The sequence below is a fragment of the Macaca nemestrina genome, chromosome 9 (assembly GCF_043159975.1).
Source record: "Macaca nemestrina isolate mMacNem1 chromosome 9, mMacNem.hap1, whole genome shotgun sequence".
Classification (NCBI taxonomy): domain Eukaryota; kingdom Metazoa; phylum Chordata; class Mammalia; order Primates; family Cercopithecidae; genus Macaca; species Macaca nemestrina.
Window position 1 is genome coordinate 8,286,780 of NC_092133.1, and position 19,286 is coordinate 8,306,065.

The following is a 19,286-nucleotide window of genomic DNA, read 5'->3' on the forward strand; positions in this document are numbered from 1 at the left end:
CCCACACTAGAACATAGACACCCTCCCTTTCCAACCTCCTCCCTTCGGACCGGGCACATTCTTCATAGTCAGACTTCTCACATTCCTTCCCAACTTGGATGCCCTCATACTTTTCTCTTGCCTCATACAGAGAATTCTTTAGCTCAAGTTGTCCCCTCTGCCTGGAATGTGCCACCCCCTTCCCCTGTCTGGCCCACCCTCCTCATCTCTGGCTCTGCCTTGGCACCGCTTCCTTCAGGGTCCCCTGTGGCCACCGCTTCCCCTCCTCTGCCCAGGGTGGTCTCGTGCCTGCCCCTCACACATGGCCCTCCTGTTGCTCTCCCACATTGGTCTCTGAGGTCCTGCTTGTGTATCTGCCACCACCATCCACTACCAAGGGTCAGGAGAGGGTCTGCCTCACTAGCCCCTGCCCTGTGCCAGACCCACGGGAAACAAGTCGTGTTTGTGGAGAAACTGAAAGTGGTAGTTGTTGGAGGCACAGAAACAAAAAGTGTGCATTTTAATGGAATTGCTACACCTCCCTGGTGTATGGAGCAGGCATTTCCTAACTCCCTATCATCTAGTGTGTCCAGCACCTAAGAGATGCCAGGACAGCAATGGCGGGATGGGGAGGAGGAATGTGGACAAGACCAGGGCAGGACCCGGAAGGGAGCTCCGCCCCAGACACCTTCTCCTTGGGATTTCCAGCCAAGCAAAAGGCAGAAACAAGAAAACATGAAAAGGACGGCCACTTGTAAGTAGGATGATAACAAACATATGTACCAGAAGCATTAGTACTTTCAAAGCACTAAGCTTTTTGCAAGCATTATGTCATTTAATCCTCAGGACAACTCTGTGAGATGTTGAAGCTTTTATCCCCATTGTACAGATGAGGCACAGAGAGGTTAAGTAACTTACCCATGGTTACCCAGCTAGGAAGTAGGAGAGGTGGATTCAAACCCAGGCTGCCTGGCACAAGAGCCTGCACTCCAGTACATCAGGGAGGGCAGCAGCTAAGACATGTTTTCAAATGGGAAAATGCTTCCTTCCAAGACTGGGAGCCCAGTGTTATTAGTATCAGATTATAACAATGCACTGGGCTTTCATTAGAAACGTTGACGTGGTTCCCAAAAACCGTAAGCAAAGGCAGGCAGATCACAGTTTGCCTTTCCTGGAGAGAGGCCAAGGGGTATAGAAAAGGTGAAAGAAAAGTACTTTGTGAGCCTGGACAGGGGACGGGGGTGGGGTTTAGGCAGGACAAGGCGCGTTTTTTTCCGTATGAGGCAAGAGAAAAGTATGAGGGCATCCAAGTTGAGAAGAAATGTGAGAAGTCTCTGACTATGGAGAATGTGCCCGGACCAAAGGGAGGAGGTTGGAAAGGGAGGGTGTCTATGTTCTAGTGTGGGCACGAGGGTGAGGAGCCCAGCCAACCACAGGGAGGAGAGTGGTCATGTGGGGAAGACCTGAGAGTTGGTGCTGGCATCTCCCAGGGCACACGGGGTAACATAAAGCATCCTCTGTCCTGATCCTCTGGCCTGCTTCCATTCACGCATGACTTTAACCGCCAGCCAGGGTGCTGGGCCCAGTGACACGGTGGTGACAAGGCAGGGAAGGCAAGCTCCTGCCCAGGCGGACCCCATAGTCCAGACCCGGAATGATGTCCATATGTGGTAAGCGCCATGGTGCATTAGCATGGCAGTTTCTGCTGTGAGTTAGACACTGTAGAGACCCCTTCATGTTACAGACCAGGGAACATGAAAGTTGAGTTACCTGCCCAAGTTCACAGAGCTAATGACCCTCTGGCAAGAGGTCGATGTAGTGTCCAACATGCACGTAGGGCTCGGAGATGCGCTTTGAGCCACTGTGCTGAACCGCCTCCCTGTCTAGAGAGCGGCAGACCACCACGTTCAAACCCACCGCACCCTGAAGGCTGCCAGAGACTACAGCCAATGAAAGGCAAGGCAGAGACTGGAATCACCTTGCAGGACAGTGAGGCCGACGTGATTAAATGCCAAGATGATGACAAGACCATGAAGTTTGTCCAACAATGGAGAAGAACCATCATGAAATTCAGTTTTCTTTGGAATTAGATGGTTTTCATGCTGCAGTATCATTAGGAAAAGAAGAAAATGGAAACATTATTAAATTCCCAACTTCTTACTTAGATACGTAAGGGGAAAGCTCTTGAGCAGAGGCAGCTGGAGGCTGAGTAACAGGTTGGCTGGCGGAGGGAAGGAAAGGCTGAGTGCACGGCATGCAGTCACAGCGTTGGAAGAGTGTTTAGTTCCAGGGCAGTGGCAGATATGGAGGAAAAGCTACCAAGTAATGAGCAAATGTTCCTTTACCAAGGACGAAGAGGGATCTGTTGTGGAGAAGGTCCTCGTTAAGGCAGACGGGACATTCTGGTAGGAGAGGAGAGGAGGGTAACACAACCGTGGCATGGGGTGGCCGGTGAATTACACATTTCTCAGAAGAAAACCAGACAGATCTGAGGATTGTCTGAAAATATGGCACAGGTGAAGGGTTGCATTTTGATTGACGCACATGCAAAATACGCAATTAACTGAGAAATTTCAAGAGTCAATAAAAGTGAAGGGTGAAAAGAAGCCTAGTTGCAATCAGGGTGTGACCACACCATGCAAAGTGAGGGAAAACACAACACAACACGATGCAAAAGCTCCCACCGCCCCCACGAAACCAAACATAAAAGCAACCCTTTCTAAAAAGGTATGGAATGGGGGGGTATGTCATATTATGGCAGGGACATAGATAAGAAAACTCGAATTCATAGTTATGCTTTAAAGTCAGAGTGACCTCAGCTGAGCAACTCACTGGGAAAAGCATTTCACACCCTCCTTAGGGAAAGGAGGAGGTGACATGACCAAGATCACACTGCCAGTAAGTGAGGAACATAAGACGAGAACTTGGATTCCTCGGCTCCAAAGTGAGTTTGTCAACCGTGCCTTCTAAGCTGGGTGACTTTGAAATTTGATATTTAAAAGACAGTAGTTTCAAAGTTTTAAAAGACAGGAAGAAAAGCTTGGAAAAAAAAATTTTTTATTCTGGTAAAACATTTGAAACATATTCCATTTAAAGCATATTTATGTGCACCGTTCCGTGGCATGAAGTACATTCACGTTGTTATGCAGCCAGCACCAGTATCCATCTCCAGAACTCTTTATCATCCCAAACAGAAACTCTGACACATCAAAAAGCATCTGTTCCTCCACCTCCCCCTAGTCCCTGGTAACCTCTGTTCCACTTTGCAGCTGCACCATTCGACATTCCCACCACCAATGCACAGGACTCTAGTTTCCCCACATGCTTGCTAACTCTCGCTGTTTCCTGGGGGTGTTACTGTGTTGTTGTTGTTGTTATTTTATTTTATTTTTTGAGACAGGTTCTTTCTCTCTCTGTGTGTGTCACTTAAGCTGGAGTGCAGTGGCCTGATCATGGCTCACTGCAACCTTGGCCTCCTGAGCTCAAGCAATCCTCCCACCTCAGCCTCCAGAGTAGCTGGGACTGTAGGTGCGCACCACCATGCCTGGCTAATTTTTGTATTTTTGTAGGGACAAGGTTTTACCATGTTATCCAGACTGGTCTCAAACTCCTGGGCTCAAGTGATCCCCTTACCTTGGCCTCCCAAAGTGCTGTGACTACAACCATGAGCCACTGTGCCTGGCCCTGGTTTTTGTTGTTGTTATTGCTGTTTGTTTTTTGTTTTGTTTTGTTTTTAAGACAGTGTCTCACTCTGTTGTCCAGGCTGGAGTGCAGTATCATGATCATGGCTCACTGCAGCCTCAACTTCCTGGGTTCAAGCAATCCTCCTGCCTCAGTTTCCTGAGTAGTGAGACTATAAGTGTGCACCACCCTGCTCAGCTCATTATCGCTCTCATTTTAAAGATGAGGAAACTGAGGTTTTAAGAGTTCACAATAATTTCCCAACATGATATACCTAGTAAGCATTAGAGCCAAGATTCACCCTCACGGCTGTTCTACTGACTGTCAGATTCCTTCCCCTACAACACACTGTCGTTAAGTCCCAACCTCTAAACAAACCCTAGAAATATGGTTTGTACATATGGTCCTATGTAAATATTTATATATTACTTATGTGTGCACGTGAGTACACACACACACACACACACACACACACACACACACACACACACCCCCCTATTCAGGGCCTAGGGTAGGCTTTTAGATATAAAGTAGTAACCCACCTCTCTCCCCCTGCATTGGTCAAGATATTCCATTAGAGAATCACATGTAGGCCAATTCTGAAAGAAACTCAAATAGAACATCTGCAATGACACATAAGGGAGAGGCCATGTGTAAAGCATATTTACGCTTCATCAAAGCCATCTCTACAAGATAGTGTAAATTAAAGCATGTACAGACACTAACTATGATTACTCATTTACTTTTTTATTTTACTTTTTATTGTGAAAATTTTCAAACATACACAGAAGCAGAGAGCACAGTGTCATAAACCCTCTGGTACCCATCTTCTAGCATCTACCATCATGCACACTGTGTCATTCTTCTTTCATCAAGTCTCCATTCATTAATTTTAATTCTACTTATCTTCTCTGGAGTCTTTTAAATAAAATTCCAGATACCATATGGTTTCACTTATATGAATGTCCACATGTATCTCTGAAAAATAAGGACTTCTTAAAAAAAGTAGCCCAATACAATTATCATACTAAACCATTTATCTTTCCTTTTTCAACTTTTATTCTAGGTTCAAGTGTGCATGTGCAGGTTTGTTACATGAGTAAATTGTGTGTCTTAGGTGTTTTGTGTACAAATGATTTCGTCACCAAGGTAATGAGCATAGTACCCGATAGGTATTTTTGTTTGTTTGTTTGTTTGAGATGGAGTCTTGCTCTGTCTCCCAGGCTGGAGTGCGGTGGCACGATCTTAGCTCACTGCAACCTCTGCTTCCCGGATGCAAGTGATTCTTGTGCCTGGGTCTCCTGAGTAGCTGAGACTACAGGCGCCCACCACCACGCCCAGCTAATTTTTGTATTTTTAGTAGAGACAGGGTTTCACCATGTTGGCCAGGCTAGTTTTGAACTCCTGATTTTAGGTGATCTGCCCGCCTTGGCCACCCAAAGTGCTGGGATTACATGCGTGAGCCACCTTGCCCAGCCCTGATAGGGAGTTTTTTGATCTTACTCTCCTCCCACACTCCACCTTCAAGTAGGCCCTGATGTCTATTGTTCCCCACTTTGTGTCCATACGTACTTAGTGGTTAGCTCTCACTTATAAGTGAGAACATGCAGTATTTGGTTTTCTACTCTTGCGTTAATTTCTTTAGGATAATGGCCTCCAGCTGCATCCATGTTGCTGCAAAGGACAGACAGGATTTTGTTCTTTTTTATGGCTGCATAATATTCCATGGCATATATGTGCCGCATTTTCATTATCCAGTCCACCGTTGATATGCATCTAGGCTGATTCCACGTCTTTGCTATTGTGAATAGTGCTATGATGAATATATAAGTGCATGTGTCTTTTTTGTAGAATGATTTAAATTCCTTTGGGTATATACCCAGGAATGGGATTGCTGGGTCAAATGATAGTTCTCTTTTAAGTTCTTTGAGAAATCTCCAAATCGCTTTCCATAGTGGCTGAACTAATTTTCATTCCTACCAGCAGTGGATAAGCATTCCCTTTTCTCTGCAACCTCGTCAATATCTGTTATTTTCTGACTTTTTAGTATAGCCATTCTGACTGGTATGAGGTGTATCTCATGGTGGTTTTGATTTGCATTTCTCTAACAATTAGTGATATTGAGCATATTTTCATATGCTTGTTGGCCATGTGTATGTCTTCTTTTGAGAAGTCTCTGTTCATTTATTAAGTCACCAGATTACAGATACCACCAGGCCACCCAGTTTAAAACAGGGACAGGTAAACAGAGCATGGCGGCAGCACAAAATGAAAGTTTACTAAGTCAGAGCTACTCTGAGTCCAGCATTTTTCGCATCTGTCATTCCCTCCTTGCCACTGACCACCCCCTCCTCTCCTTTCCCCTGAAAGAATGGGTTTGTACTAATGGGAGGCCAACAAATTAGGATGCCAGTGACAAAGTTAAAAGAAAGGGAAAGAAAAGGGAAAAGGACAGTTATTGTCATTTTGCAGGCATTATCTGAAGTACCGTACTTTCCAATGGATTATGGGTCCTGAGTGAATTCTGAGTTATTTCTTCTTAGTCCTTAGTTCTTGCCAGGTTTCTCATTTGAGGATCCCTGCTGATTTCAGCAGTATTGGCTAAAATTGAGGGTTAATTTAGCTACAAGTCAACAGCCTCAGTGCCACTGGATCCTGCAAATTCAGGAAGAATTTTCTTTAGTTCTCCATACCTGATTTATAAAGGCTCTACTTTGCTTCCAGGAGTATAATAAATATTAATTAATTTTCAGTAATCTTACTTAACAGTTTTATAGTAGCTTCATAAAGCATCATTAAGATAACAGACCAAAGACTATATCAATACTAGGTGTTATTATCTTGCTTCATTAATTTTCAAAAATACAGTGTCTAAGCAATACCTTAATCATCCAAGTAAGTAGAATTCCATCATAGCGTTCTCCAAGGGACACTTTCCAAAGGAGGAGGAGAGTCAGCAGGTTTCTGGATTGGGGAGCAGGGATTGGGGAGGGAATCAGTGAGCATCTGCTTATTGTCAGCACTTCTCATAAATATTAGGACACCCAATAATCAGATGGAGAGACTGAGACTCAGAGGCCACTTGTCCCAAGATTATCAGTGAGTAAGATTATCAGTGAGTGTAAGTAGTAGAAACACAAGTTGAACGTATTTCCCACTTTCTGGAACACCAGATTCAAAGCTCCTGGCAAACAATGCCTTTTCCTACAGTGTGCTCCCATCCAGAGGGGATGCTCCCATCCAGAGAGGATGCTCCCATCCAGGCTCCCGGGAGCCTGTCTCTGAGGAGAAATATAAGGAAGTAGGAAACTCACAAATACGAGGAGTATTTGTCTCAGTGTGCAAGAATGGAAGAATGGAGTGTGATTTAATGATTCTCCTCAAGCGTAGAAGATGTTGTTTTACAGAAGATGGTTATGAACTTTGCTTCATTGACCTTGTGGGAAGTAACAGAGAAGAGAATGAGAGAAGATGGAAGCATTAGGAATTTGGAATAGATAAGGAGGAACTTGTAGATGATGATGGTGGATGGAAAGGGAACTGGGTACCACAGGACATTCCAATGTCCCACTGTACACTGTTAGAATAAAAGAATCTCATTGGGTTGCTCCTGCCTGAAGGTGTCATGCTAGACAAAAAGGAAAAGGTGCAGGTATACAGCTCATTCTAAGCCTCCTATGGTTTATTTATTTTTTAGTTTTTAATATTTGTGGGTACATAGTAGGTGTGTATATTTATGGGGTACGTATGTTTTGATATAGGTGTGCAATGAGAAATCATCACACCATGGAGAATGGGGTATCCATCCCCCCAAGCATTGATCCTTTGTGTTACAAACAATCCAGTCTAAGCCACAGTTTATAAGGGTTGTAGCTGTTGGTAGGAGAAAGTCACCACTGCTACACATGATTATGGGAGACCCTGGGGAAAACCCCTTCTGACATCCCAAAGTCATGGTGGGATTAACAGAATCTGACCCATGTCTTCTGATCTTAAGCAAAAATCTACCTATCCCTTTTCAGGTAATAGGCTGTGTATGTACAGCAAGGAAGAATGAATAGTTTTTGTAAATATCCTACCTAAGTCCTTGTCTGTCCAGAAATTATTCTTGCCTTTGGAAGGCACAATAGAGGTAAATTTGTATGCAATAAAATTCACCCATCTTAGGTTCAGTGAGTCTGGGCACAGGTACACAGTAGCATAAGCTCCACCCAATTGTGACATAGAACTCTTCATCACCCCAAAGTCCTCTCGTGTTCTGATGCAGCCAATCCTCTCCCTTAACCCTGACCCCTGGCCACCTACTTTTGTCACTATAGTTTGCCTTTCCTAGGATCTCATAAATGGAATACTCATCATGCAATCTTCTGTGCCTGTCTTCTTTCATTTAGCATGATGTTTTTGAGATTTATCCATGTTGTTTTCTGTATCCATAGTTTGTTCCTTTTCATTACTGAGTAATTCCACATTGAATGGATAAACTGCAATGTGTTTATCCCTTAACCCTATGATAGACACTTGGGTCATTTCTAGTTTTGGGCTATTATGAAGAATACTGCTGTGAACATTCATGTACAAGTCTTTGTGTAGATGTATTTCATTTCTCTTAGGTAGAAAGAGTATTGTTAAGAGTCATATGGCAAGTATATGTTTAACCTCAATAAAACTCTCAGACTGGTTTACAAAGTGGCTGTACCATTTTGTATTTTCACCAGCAATATATTAGAGTTCCACTTGCTCTATCCTCACCAATACTAGTTGATATCATCAGTTTGTTGTTTTGACACTAAAATGGTTGATTAATGGCCTCTCGCTAAGGTTTTGATTTGTTTCTGTGAGCATTTTCTCATTTGCTTCTTGGTCATTTGTAGATCTCCTTTTGTGAAGTGTCTGTTCAAACCTTTTGCTCTTTTTTTAAAAAAACGGGTTGTTTGTCTTAATTTTGGCTTGTTTAGTTGTAAGAGTTCTTTATATATCCTGGACACCAGCTTTTTGTCAGATATGTGTTTTATAAATATATGTATTCTGTCAGACTGTGGCTTACCTGTTCATTTTCATAACTCTGTTGAAGAGCAGAAGTTTTTAAATTTTTTGTGTTCTAAGAAATCTTTTATAGCTGATGGTCACAAAGTTTTCCTTTCATGCTGACATATAGAAGTTTTCTAGTTTTAAGCTCATACAGTTAGATCTACAATCTATTTTAAATTAATTTTTATGTATGATGGGAGGTAAGGATTGAGATTTATTTTTTCTATATGGCTAACGAAGTGTTCCAGCACCCTTTATTCAAAAGACCAAAATTTCAGGCTGGGCACTGTGGCTCACGCCTGTAATCCCAGGACTTTGGGAGGTCAAGGCAGGCAGATCACCTGAGGTCGGGAGTTCGAGACCAGTCTGGCCAACATGGTGAAACCCCGTCTCTACTTAAAATACAAAAAAAATTATCCAGTTGTGGTAGTGCACATCTATAATCCCAGCTACTCAGGAGTCTGAGGCAGGAGAATCGCTTGAACCCAGGAGGCAGACGTTGCAGTGAGCCAAGATTACACTATTGCACTCCAGCCTGGAATACAGAGTAAGACTCCATCCAAAAAAAAAAAAAATTCACGTTGAGTTATCTTGGTCCCTTTATGGAAAACAATTAACCATATAAATGAGTCTTGGTCTATATGTCTATCCTTATGCCAATATCATACTGTTTTATTACTGCAGCTCTACAGTAGTAAGCCTGGAATCCAGTAGTTTGAGTCTTCCAACTTTGTTCTTGCCTAAAAAATTGTTTTGGCCATTCTAGGTCCTTTGAATTTTCATACAGATTTTAGAATCAACTTGTAAATTTCTATTAAAAAATGCTTATTAAGAGTTTGATCAGAATTACCCTGATCAGAATTACCTTGACTCTATAGATCAATTTTAGGAAAACTTAGTATCTTCACAGTATTGAATCTTCTAGTTCCTGTGCATGTTACAGCTCTTCTCTTCATTATATTTTAAAACTTATCAATATTTTGTAGTGTCCAGGTCTTGTACATCTTTTGTTAATACTTCGTATTTTTGATGTTTCTATAATGGTATTTTAAAATGACATTTTTCAATTGTTCATTGCCAGTACATATATATGTCACTGACTTTTGTATACTGACCTTGTATTTTGGGATCTTGCTAAACTCATTGATTACTTATAGTACTTTATGGAGAGTCCTTAAGATTTTTTATGTATACAGTCATACTTCCTGAAAATAAAGATGGTTTTATTTCTTCCTTTCTAATCTGTATGACTTTTTTGTTATCCTATTGCAAACTTTAGGATTTCTAGTACAAAACTGAATAGAATCAGTGAGAGTGGACATCCTTGACCTATTTCTAATCCTAGAGAGGAAAATGCTTACTATTTTATCAAGTATGGTAGAGTATGATATTAGCTATAAGCTTTTCATAAATACCTTGTATCAGTTTAAGGAAGTTTCATTCTGCTTCTGGTTTATAGAAAGTTTTCAGGGACAAGTTTTATCAAGTTTTATCTGCCTTTTCTGCTTCTGTTGAGTTAACCACATGGTTTTCTCCTTATTCCATTGATATTGTAATTTTTAGTGATTGATGTTCTAACAATAAACCAACCTTGCATTCCTGCTATATGCATTTTCTTATTCTGTATTTGATTTTATAATATTGCTGACCCCTAAACAACACAGAGCTTAGGGGTGCTGACCCCCAGGCAGTCAAAAATTTCCATATAACTTTTGACTCCCCCAAAACTCAATAGCGTAATTTTGACCAGAAACATTACTGTAACATAATCAATTAACCCATATTTTGCATGTTATATGTAAGCCAGACAAAAGAAATGTTATTAAGATAACATAAAAAAGAAAATATATTTACTATTCATTAAGTGGAAGTGGCTCATCATAAAGGTCTTCAGCCTCATCATTTTCATGTTGAGTGGGCTGAGGAAGGGGAAATAGAGAAGAGGCTGGTCTTGCTGACTCAGGGGTGGCAGAGGCAACAGAAAATTCACAGGTAAGTGGACTTGTACAGTTCAAACCTGTGTTGTTCAAGGGTCATCTATATTTTCTTAAGGATTTTTGCTTCTTTGTTCATGCACGATATTGGTTCATAGATTCCTTTTTCTCCCCTGATGTCTTTATTTGGCATTGATATCAGGGTGATATTGGACTCAAAATAAGTTGGGAGTGTTTCCTCTTTCTCTATTTTCTGAAAGATTTTCTATAGAATTGGTGTTATTTCTTTCTTAAATATTTCATACAAGTCACCACTAAAGTCATTAATATCTAGAATTTTCATTGCAGGAATGATTTTAATTGAGAATTCATTTTTTATATTAATATAGGACTATTCATATTTTTATGTCTTAATGAGTTTATTTTGGTGATATTGTCTTTCAGGAAATTTGTAGGTTGGATGTGGTGGCCCATGCCTGTAATCCCACAATTTGGGAGGCCAAGCAGGGGCAGATCCCTTGAGGTCAGGAGTTTGAGACCAGCCTGGCCAACATGGTTAAACCTCGTCTCTACTAAAAATACAACAAAATTAGCCAGGTGTGGTGGTGCACACTTATAATCCCAGCTACTCAGGAGGCTGAGGTGGGAGAATTGCTTGAACTCAGGAGGCGGAGGTTGCAGTGACCCCAGATTGAGCCACTGCACTCCAAAAAAGAAATTTGTATATTTTGTCTAAGTTATCACGTGCATTGCATTGAGTTTTTCATAATAACTCCTAATTGTTTACCTAATGCCTGTAGAATTGTTGTATTAGTGTCTCTTCTCTCATTCATAATATTGGCACATTGTGCCTTCTGTCTTTCTTTTTAATCAGTCTAGATAGAACTTTATTGAATTTATTGACATTTTCAAAGAAAAGCCTTTTGGTTTCAGTTATTTTCTCTATGATTTTTGTTTTCTATTTCACTGAATTTTACTTTTTATTATTTCCTTCTTTCTATTTACTTTGGGTTTAATTTGCTCTTCTATTTCTAGCTTTTAAAGGTGGAAACTCAGATTATTGATTTGAGAACTTTTTCTTTTCTAATACAAGCATTTATAGCTATTCATTTCCCTCTAAGCACTTCTTTAGCTGCCTATCATAAATTGTGACAAATTGTGCTTTCATTTTCATTCAATTCAAAAAAACCTTCTACTTTCTCCTGAAATTTCTTTCTTTATCTATAGGTTATTTAGAAGTGTTTGTTTAATTTCCACATACTTGGAGACATTCCAGAGATACAGTCTGTTGCTGACTGCTAGTTTAATTCTGTTGTGGTCAGAGAACACATGTATTGTTTCAATCTTTTAAAATGTACTGAGACTTGTTTAACAGCCCAGCATATGGTTTATTTTAATGTTCCATGTGTCATTGAAAATAATGTGTGTTCTGCTCTTATTGGATGGAATAAATCTCAACTAAGTCCAATTGGTTGAGAGTGTTGACCAAGTCTTCCATGTATTTACTGACTTTTTTGAAATCATTAATGAAATATGAGTATTGAAATTTCCAACTATAATTGTAGATATTTTCTATTTGTACTTTTAGTTTTATTCATTTTGTTCTTGTATTTTCCAACCCTGTTATTACTCAGACCTACATTTATAACTGATTTATTTTCCTACCATATAACCCCATTGCCATTATGAATTATCCATCTTGGTCTCTAGTAATTCTCTTTGACTTAAAGTTTATTTCATCTGACATTATTATAGTCACTCCAGGTTTCTTATGCTAACTGTTTGAATGGCATATTGGTCAGAGTGTGATTTAAAAACAACAGCAACAGCAAGAACCACTAGGTGATAGGGAATATGCAATTTAATTGGGATTTGACCTTATGTCATTAGGGGAGATGGTTAAACAGTTTGTGTCTGTTTGTTGCTTCTGCATTTAGTGATGGGGTTGGCTCCGACGTTAGAGAAGCTGAAGGGGACCTGGCAGGAGCTGAAGGAGCCGCAGACCTGGCTGCTGCCTGCCCCATCGACAAGGTGAGACAGTAAATTAATGACAGCACATGAACTACAACAGTGCCTAGTGCCCTTACACCCACCTGCCAAGTGTTTGAAGAATATGCTTGCAGAGTCCAAGAATCAGCAATTAGATACAGTTTGCATTCAGATTTTGGGACTCTTCTTTTTGGTCCTCAGAACGTCCAGTTGCCCTGCCAGGTTTGGTTCTTCCCTCTGATGCCTCAAGCCAGTTAGGCTTCTGCTTACTGCTGCCCAAGCTCTGAGTAGGTCTGGAACACACATATTCAAAGACACAGCTCTTTTCACCAGGACCAGTCTGTCTTTCAAGGTGGGCCCTGCCCCCTGGTTTCTGCTTATTTTTTGGCTAGGCTTTTTGGGGTCTCTATGCATGTGCAGACATTAGCTATCATCCAGAGGTTTCAGCAGAGTTTAGATCTCAGCCCTTCTGTGGATCTTTCGTTTCTAAGGTGTCCCCCTGTACATGTCCAGCTGCTCTGCTCTTCTGGCCTCTGTATCTACCACCGTGAGTCATGAGAAGATATCCTACCAGTAGGCTGTGGTCTTCTGATGCCAGAGGCCTTGAGACCAGGTGACTCCAAGAGCCCTTCCAGTTCTAAGAAATCCCTAAATAAACTCTAAATTAACATGTATGCCCTTGGAATCAGGAAACATCTCATGCTATTTCCTGATGTCTTAAAGACAGCCTAACCCTATGCGATCTCACTCCTGATTGAAAGGTTCTGACTTAGAGTCACTTACCTTTCAAACTACTCATAGTCAAAATGCATATTGTTTAAATTACCAAGTTCTATTAAGATCATGGAGGTGAGAAGAAGAGATTGGCCAGAAGATTCTTTAGGTTTCACCACATAATCCCAATTCCTTGGATATTTGCCATCTCGACTATATGTGCCATGTAATTCATCTGTTGTTTTTGGTCTCTGATATTCAACAACACCCAACTATCTTCCACAGAAGAAACTCAGTCTTGAAATTCTGTAAGTAAATATTTTTCTCATGGCTACTGGTCAGTCAACTTTACAAGTGAACTGAGAGCAGCAGATTATTTTCATAAAAAATACAAATCCAGGAATACTGTTCAGAACATATTGCTGCAGTGCACTGAACATTTTTTTGTTTTGTTCTGTTTTGTCTTTGAGACAGAGTCTCACTGTGTTGCCGGGCTGGAGTGCAGTGGTGCAGTCTCAGCTCAGTGCAACCTCAGCCTCCTGAGTAGCTTGGTCTCTGAGATTACAGGTGCACACCACCATGCCGGGCTAATTTTTGTATTTTTAGTAGAGACGGGTTTTGCCATGTTGGCCAGGCTGATCTTGAACTCCTGACCTTAGGTGATCCTCCTGCCTAGGCCTCCCAAAGTGCTAGGATCACAGGCATGAGCCACTGTGCCCGGCCTGAACTTTTTTATTTTTATATGGAGCAAGAACTTCTCCATCCACCAAACTTCATTGTTGCATTTGCTAGAATAGAATGAAAATACCTTTCTGTAGTTGTGTTGAATCTAATTGTTTATAAACAAATGCACCTGCAGGCGAACGATCCTGAGTACTTCTTGCTTGTTTGGTAATTTATTGATATATATGTCTATGGCAGGAACTCATAACTCAAAAATTCCCAAACGATTCACCAGGCCAGCCACCAAGTCTTCTCAAATGTGTTGAGATGACCTGTTCTGTGGGCCATTGAAGGCAGATTTATGCTTAGGTTTTCTTGGTTGAGAATGAGTGGAAAGGAGGGTGGGAAGGAAGAGAGGGAGGACAGAAATGCGTGAGACTTGCCTCCTCTTCAACAAGTTCTCTGCAGAAGAGACTTTATGATAAATGTAAAAATATCACAGTAATCTCCAATAGGCAGTACATGCGCTTTAAAAAGGTAGGGGTGGGAGAGAAGTTTTTATTTTCAATTATAAAGCATCTTTTGCAAGTGAATGCATTTTAATACTTTCCTTGACTTAGCCAATAATCTAGGCCCATAGCTCTTTATTGGGAATATGGTTCCTTCAAAATCATGTATTAGTGCTAGATGTAAACATGTTAGTTTACACTGCAGAAGTCTGTAGTATTACAAAAGCATAACAGTATATCCACATAATGAAATAATATGCAACTGTCAAAAACAATGAAGAAAAGCTATACATACTGACTGGGGAAAAGATACCTTTTTAAGGGATAAAAGATATTTGCAGAACAATACACATAACATACCCCTATTTTATTTATATATTTTTACTAAAGTATATGTGCCTATTTTTTCATATCCTTTCAGAAGAATACCTGGAAGGAATATTCCAAGTGCAGGATTGTGATAATTTTTTCTCTTTCTGATGTATATTTTTATTTTTTATTATGAATTTATTTTTTGAGACTGAGTCTCGCTGTGTTGCCCAGGCTGGAGTGCAGTAGTGCAATCTCGGCTCACTGCAAGCTCCGCCTCCCGGGTTCATGCCATTCTCCTGCCTCAGCCTCCCAAGTAGCTGGGACTACAGGCGCCAGCCACCACACCCAGCTAATTTTTTGTACTTTTAGTAGAGATGGGGTTTCACCATGTTAACCAGGATGGTCTCGATCTCCTGACCTCGTGATCCACCCACCTCGGCCTCCCAAAGTGCTGGGATTACAGGCGTGAGTCACTGTGCCTGGCCTATTTTTAGGTTTTTTTTTTTTTACATTCTTCTGGAGAAAGAAAACAATGGGAAGAAAAGATCCCTGAGCCCAAAGAATTTGCCGGCATCACCTGCGTTTTCCTGAGACTGCACATCGCAATATGTCCGACTTCCCACGTTTGCACGTGTCTCTGGGTTGTCCACTTTCCCCCGGGCATTTGACTCTGCATAAGTCAGCACACACATGCACAGATTGCTGGAACCTGTCTGCTGGGGTTGCCTGAGCAGGCGCTCCTTCAACACACCTTCTTTAAGTGTCTGTGATGAGCAGAACCCCACTGTGGGACATCTGAGTCTTGGAGAGTTGGCCCCTGCCTTCCAGAGTTCCCAGTACCAGCCTTCCCAGGGAGGTGGACAATCCACGTTCACATGTGTAACAGAGGGGAAGTAGGGCTGTGTCAGGAAGATGGTCTGTCCACCTGTCAGGGCAGATGAAGAGCTCCACTGAGGACACGATGTTTTAAGTGGACTTTTGAGATGAGTTAAACCTCGTCACATGAGAGTAGAAGGGGAGGGCACACCAGGCCTAGAGGCAGCAGGTGGGCGAGAGGCGGCATGTGGAATGGCATGTTTAGGGCAGGTCACGTGGGACGTGATGTGGCATGTTTAGGGGAGGTCACGTGTGACGTGATGTGGCATGTTTAGGGCAGGTCACGTGATGAGAGGCTCATTCCAGGAGCCCAGGCTGCATGGTGGGATGTGGTCAGAAATGATGTCCTGAAGCCAACAGGCATCTAAACTGGGAAGAGCAAAATGGTCATATGTACATTGTAGAAAGGAAGCTCCGACGCAGTGGCACACGGTCAGGAGTGGAGGAGGCAAGTGGCAGGCAGACCTGAGGACGGCCTCAGCCACAGCCATGGGAGTGTAAAGGGTGAGGGGCTGGGGATCTCTTTGGATGAGCCAGGTGTGAGGGGGTCAAAAGAGGAGGATGGATCTTGCTTGGCAGGCAGAGGAAATGGGGACACCTTTAGTCAAGATATAGCCAGGAATTCCCAGCCTCAGCACTACTGACTTTCCGGGCTGGGTAACTGTGCACTGTGGGTCTGTCCTGGCACTGTGGGATGTGTAGCAGCAACCACTGAATGCCAGGAGAATTCCTCAATCTGTGTTGTGATGACCAGAAATAATCAGACATTGACAAATGTCCCTTGGGAGGTAGAATCACCCCCCAGTAAAGAAGTACAGGACTGAATCCCAGGCGGAAGGTTGAGGATGACAGGTGGAGATTTGGGCACCGTCAGCACACAGGTCACTGGAGATGGACCAGATCACTCAGGATAAGGCAAGCAAAGGAGACTCCTGTGCGCCTGAACATTTAAGAAGGAAGTTAAAAAGGTGTAGCAGTGAGTGGGCTAGAGAAGGAATATCAGAGAGGCAGGCATAGAACCAGAGGAGCACGGTGCCTGGAAGCTGAATGGGAGCTAGTGGTCATAGAGTTGTCAATAAGGCAGGAGTGGGGCTATGGACTGAATTGTGTCCCTTCAAGCCCATATGCTGAAGCCCTCACCCCCAATGTGACTCTGTTTGGAGATAGGGCCTTTAAAGTCAAATGGGGTCCTAGGAATGGGGCCCTAATCCAGTGGACTGGTGCCCTTATAGGAAGAAGAACAGACACCGAGAGTGTTCATGCACATAGAAAAGGCCATGTGAACGCACAGCAAGGAGGTGGCTGTCTGCAAGCCAGGAAGAGAGCCCTCACCAGAAACCAAACTCACCATCACCTTCCAGCCTTCAGAATGATGAGAAAATAGATGTGTGCCATTGAAGCCAGTCCGTGCTATTCTTATTGCAGCCTGAGGTGATTGAGACAGATGGCAATTAGTCTGGGCTTCTGGATTTAAATATCAGGAGGTGGCCAGTGTCCATGGAGCTGAGGAGAGGAATGGAGGTGCACAGAGAGATGGCACAGAGAAAACTCAAGCAGGCTAGATGGCAAAGGAAGGAGGAAGACAAGAGTTTGGAGTCATCAGGGAGAAGTTTAGCGGAGGAAAGATTTTTTAGTGTAGGGAAGTTTTGGTCTTTTTATTTTCTTGCAACTCAGTGAGGATTCTCAAGATAACTTTCCAGGCTTTTAATCTACTGGCAATGTGTACCGAGGCCTTGATGTGTCCCGATGTTATTTCCTGTGATTTTAAAAGTCCTTAAAATCGCTTTCTAAGAAAAAATGGAATATATATATTCATTTGCAAAAGATTGGTAAAGAAAATGTAGAGAAGAAAATAAAATATACCACCAATCTCATGACTCAGTGGTGAAGACATCATTTTCATTGTTACCATATGGGAGGATTTTCTTCCGGTCTTTTTTTCTTTGTACTTTTAACACAAAATTGGGATCATGCAATATATAGAGTTTTGAATTCTGCTTTCTTAAGCTGAGCCTTGAGTGATAGGTATTTCCTGTTGTTAAATACTTTTGAACGTTTAAATAAAAACCATAAAAAGCAAATGTGGGGAGCATGTGAGGGTGGGTGCATGTGAGTACGTCCTTTTCTTTTAAAATGGCAGAGTCTCTCTCTGTTAGGCAATCTGAGAGTTTTGATTTTTAATAACTACATGCAAGTCCAGCATGTGAAAGTGACATGATTTAAGCATGTCCCTATTTTAGGAAGTCAGACTGTTTCCAAATTTTGGGCACTGTGGATGCACAATGATAAACACCCCTGTACATAAATCTTGGCGTGTATCATTAATTCTATCCTTCCATTTTCATCCTGGTTATGAATCAGATGGTTCTGAGAAGGCAGCACTACACATTTTTTTTTTTGCAGTTTCATCTTCAAAAATGATTGTCAATCCTTCATGCCACAAATCCTCAGACTGCATGTCAGAGAGAGACCCTGCCATTCTAAGAGAGACAATGTGCTCACACCAATGGCACCCTCACTGATTTACTCCTTGCATTTCCTTTTCATGGTTCTTAATTAAATTTTCAACATGAACTTGAATTAGAACCTTATCTAGAAAACCAAAACTTTGAAAAGAATGTGGGGGCATCTTGGCCGGGTGAGGTACCACATGCTTGTAATCCCAGCAAGCATTACTGGGAGGCTGAGGCAGGCGGATCACTTGAGGCCAGAAGTTTGAGTCCAGCTTGGCCAAGGTGGTGAAACCCTGTCTCTATTGAAAATGCCTGAAATTAGCCAGATGTGGTGGCATGCTCCTGTGGTCCCAGCTATTTGGGAGGCTGAGGCACAAGAATAGCTTAAACCTGGTAGGTGGCGGTTGCAGGGAGCCGAGATCACATAAATGCACTCCAGCCTGGGTGACAGAGCAAGATCCTGTCAAAAAAAAAAAAAGAATGTTGGAGCATCTAAATCTCCTTTGTAGATTTCTGACCAATTGGAGGGAGTTAGAGCATCCAAGGGCTCTGTTCCTCTTTGCGACTCTGGCCCTGACCCAGGGAAAATAGAGGAATTCCTGCTACTCTTCTGCCTTCTTGTACACAGGTTTCTACCACAGGCACCACCCCTACTGCTGCCTGATGCCCATCTGCAGGCTGTTTATTGTTTTGGTACCAGACAGGGAAGGAGGGGACAGATCCTAGCTGGGCACCCACACACACGCACACACACAAGATGCTTACACTTCCATGGCAGTGTGGCAGGTAGATTAAAGAACAGCAAGAAGATACCCCCTACACACATGTACACCCCTCAAATGAGTTCCAAGGCACTGGCCAAGAATTCAGAACTCCATGAGGGTGCACGGCTCCGTGGAGCAGAAGCAGGTGCACCAAGCACAGCAAAGGTTTTGTTTCCTTGTTTGTTTGTTTCCTTGTGTTTGTTTGGGGTTTTTGGCTTTTCTTTTTTGCCTCATTTCCTGCATGGCACAGCTGGGTCCTGCCAGAGTTGCAGGGAAAATAGAGGAATTTCTGCTACTCTTCTGCCTTCTTGTGCGCAGGTTCCTACCACATATGGAGAGAAATTACACGTTATCTCCATGCAGTTCGATTTCAGGGAGTGTCAC

The 19,286-nt window shown here is 42.3% G+C and overlaps 1 long non-coding RNA gene across 2 annotated transcripts in view; it reads left to right on the plus strand.

Moving 5' to 3' along the window:
- The window catches only part of LOC139356040 (uncharacterized), a 101,601-nt gene that overhangs the window by 54,870 nt on the left and 27,445 nt on the right, over positions 1-19,286 (plus strand). Inside the window, exons 2-3 of one of the 2 annotated variants that reach the window (XR_011607412.1) lie at positions 12,560-12,653; positions 16,918-17,130. This is a non-coding gene — a long non-coding RNA (uncharacterized lncRNA). Of the gene's footprint in view, positions 1-12,559; positions 12,654-16,917; positions 17,131-19,286 lie in introns of those variants that run through there. The other variant, XR_011607411.1, reaches the window with a different exon arrangement.